This window comes from Zingiber officinale, chromosome 9B (genome assembly GCF_018446385.1).
Source record: "Zingiber officinale cultivar Zhangliang chromosome 9B, Zo_v1.1, whole genome shotgun sequence".
Classification (NCBI taxonomy): Eukaryota; Viridiplantae; Streptophyta; class Magnoliopsida; order Zingiberales; family Zingiberaceae; genus Zingiber; species Zingiber officinale.
Genome location: NC_056003.1, coordinates 24350652 through 24354254, shown reverse-complemented (window position 1 = coordinate 24354254; position 3603 = coordinate 24350652). Strand labels below are relative to the sequence as shown.

General features: G+C 39.4%; 1 long non-coding RNA gene across 1 annotated transcript; it reads right to left on the bottom strand.

Annotated features, from left to right (window-relative positions):
- Nucleotides 1-512: 512 nt before the first annotated feature.
- Nucleotides 513-1105, bottom strand: LOC122022574. The gene is made up of 3 exons (XR_006123023.1): nt 1059-1105; nt 723-786; nt 513-567 (listed from the first exon to the last, which is right to left on the bottom strand). It is a non-coding gene; the product is annotated as an uncharacterized LOC122022574 (long non-coding RNA).
- Between the last annotated feature and the right edge of the window lie 2498 nt (nt 1106-3603).

Here is a 3603-nt window from a genome sequence, read left to right as displayed (position 1 = left end):
CCCTAAATGCCAACGGAGCCAAACAGAGCGGAACTGAGTCGCCTGACCAACGGAGCCAAACAGCAGAACCGCCACACACCAGCCAGATATACAAATCCATGGGTGATGTGTGCAGTACATGTAACTGGCGATGAGCTCAACCAAAGTAGAGCCGACAATCGCACAGCATGCAATCATGATGCATGATACTGAACATGGCAATCTCATGAATAACATGGCATGATCCATATAAATAGATACAAAGTGTGTACCACAAGAAGACGTATCAAATAGAAGGTACACAAATCGAAGAGGGTATCAAATAAACCCTAGATCCAGAATATAACAGAGCATGTGGTTAGGTCACTACCTAAGGCATATGTGATCAGGTAGATAATATGCAGTGCAGAATAAATAAACAAACAACATGTACTAATCATGTAGTGACCAACCGAAATAAACAGGTAACACAATTACTGTTATATGTTAAACATATTATCATGCATATCAAAAGACATAAGTCAAAGTACCCGCCTCCAATAAAGTGATCCAAATCTGACTCCGTGATACTCGTCTCGCGTCAAGATCCTGTGTCACGAATAGAAATATATTTCATTTAGCTACATTCTCATAAATAGCTAAATAACTCTCTAACCCTAGTTTAGGGCAAATCCCTGACCAACACATAAACCCAATTCAACCCATACATGATCAATAGCATATATCAAATTCCTATGCCTTACCTGAAACTCACAGCCGTTTTATCACTGTTGGAAGTAGGATCGTTTGCTGCTGGAATCCTTCCTACTGATCAGATCATGTTGAGATCAATAATTGGGAATCACAAATCAAACAACAACCCATCTTACAACCTAATCTTACCTCAGGTGTGCCAAGCTGTTAACAGGGGGTGGTGGCCGGAATCAAACAGGGACAGCAACAAACTCTTGATGCTGTGATAACCGAAACCAACTAGGTCACTGTCTTCCAACAATCGAATCGAAAGAAATCACACTACAAATGCATCAACAACCCAATCAACTACTAATGCACAACTAAAATTTCAACCTGATCCTTACCTTCATCCAGTAGCTCACTGGATTAGAGGACGGAGGAGTTAGGTCACAGAAGGAAGGAATTCAACTAGAGTAGAAGGAAGGCGACCTGTGGTGTGCCAGCGTTGCTCTGTGAAATGGCAATCTAGGGCAGAGAAGTCTCGGCACTTGGAATCCCACGGCAGAGACCAGGGCAAAGGGGGCGGCCGCCTGCCGGCTGTGGTGACGGTGAGCAACTCCACAGTGAGAGAGTAGGTTTCCGACGATTGGGGTCGGCGTCGGCTTCACCTCGTCGGCGGCAGAAACTAGGGCTGAGGAGCGGCTGGCCGGCACTGCTCGGTCCAGAGAATCGGCCGGTGCTAGGGCTCAGGGTGGTCGACGGTGGCTAGGGCTGACGATCGGGCGTCACAGAGGCAGTGAGGAGGGGCGTCGGCGGTTAGGGCAAAGGGAGAGAGCTCGGGCAGCTGCTCGGTGCGCGAGGGAGAAAACACAGAAACGGCGCAGGGGAAAAATAAAAAGAAAAAGAAATTTAAAATGAAAAGGAAAAGGAATAAGGAATTTATAAAAGAAACAATTCCTCGTTAAAATGGGGTAGCCTAAACAGGCTTTTCCGGGTCCCATTTTTATCCCCGTTAACTCGTCCGTACGAGCTCCGAAAAATTCCCGAAAAGTATCCAAAAATTTTGAAAAATTCATTTATTAATATTCCCTTTTTTTTTTTTCCGGTATTTTACAGTGGTGGCTAAAGATAGCAGCAACTAGGGTTGGTGGCATACGGAGGATAGCATTGGATGAGGTCATAATAGTTGGAAAATTATTTTTCTTATTTATTGCCTTTTATGCTGTGTGTGCTTGTGTTTTGTGTGCTTGTATGCATGTTAAAATTCCTTGCTCTAAATAACTAAGTGGGAGAGGAATTTAATTAAATTCCATGGTCTCCATTACTGGTTTGTAAGTGATGCATTCAAACTTGCGTGTTGGCTCTGAGTGCCTTCTTCCACATCGGATGAGTTTGTTTGCGGATCACTAGATCAAACTTCCTTAATGGATGATTATAGGAAATTATTTAGGATGTGTGTCATCTTCTCCAACTGAAGGGGCACAATTCTATTTAGTGGACTTAGTATCAAGTAATGGTATATACTTAGGCACATTTAATAGTATCCTCCCCATCGGAGTCACTGTTATTATTTGTGTGACCGAAGAAAAACCAACTATTAATTTGTCATAAAGTTAGGTTAAACCCCCTCTTATAAATGTTTGAATTTGTATACGTCCACACTATCATGACATGCAAAATTCATGGTGTTTGAGGTAATTTTATTTTTCATAAAATTAGGTTGACAAAATAAAATTAATGGGTAAAACCTCCTCTTACAAATAATTGAATTTGTATACGTCCACACTATCGTGGCATACAAAATTCATGGTGTTTGAGGTAATTTAAGGTTGACAAGATAATTAATAAGTAAGACCCTCCTCTTACAAATGTTTGAATTTGTATACGTCCACACTAACGTGGCATACAAAATTTATGATGTTTGAGGTGTTGGTGAATTTAAATGATATTATTTTGAGGAATCAATATTATTTTAAATACTAAAGTTTTGACCAAATATTTGATTGAAAATAGACCAACTATTAATTTTATTTGTCATAAAGACAGGTTGACAAGACAATAAAATTAATGGATAAAATCTCCTCTTACAAATGTTTGAATTTGTATACGTCCACACTAACGTGGCATACAAAATTCACGGGGATTTTAAGGTGTTGGTCTTGACCAAATATTTTTGTGATTCTTAGGATTTCAAATGTTTTTTAATCCCCTAGATGTTAGAGAATACACTTACTAGTCCCAATTATAATGATTGGAAACATAACTTGGACACTAAGGTGGAGTGTCCTCTCAGAAATGAGAACAATAAAGGTGTATTTTATTCATTTTTGTTGAAACATGTTTAGTGGTGTTAGCTACCGGTACCTGGTGTGTAGATACGGGAACCACTGATCATGTCTGCAATTCATTGCAGGGGTTCCAGGAAACTCAACAACTATATAAAGGGGAAAACATCGTCTACATGGCCGCTGCTGCAAAAGTAACAGCTGTTGCAGTGGAAAATGTTTATCCTTTGATAGGAATAAAACATTAATTGTCTTTATGTACCAAGTTTTAGAAAGAACTTGATTTCAGTGTCTAAAACTATTTAAGGATGGATATTCTGTCTCTTTTGATGACAAAGTTGTTATCAATAAAAATAGGAAAGTTATCTGTTCTGGTACATAATACTCCCACGATGCAACAAATGAAAATTAATAACACATCTTCTAATTTTAATAAGAGAAAGAAACCTTCAGAAATAAACCAAACATATCTTTGGTATCTAAGGCTAGTTCATATTAACTTGAGTAAGATTCAAAGGTTAATAGCCGATGAACTTTTGGGTTCTTTGGTGGTGGAAAACTTTCCAGCGTGAGTCTTTCTTGGAAGGAAAAATGACCGAGAGACCTTTTAAGTCTAAGGGGTATGAGCCAAAGACGTATTGGAATTGGTTTATTCTGATTTGTG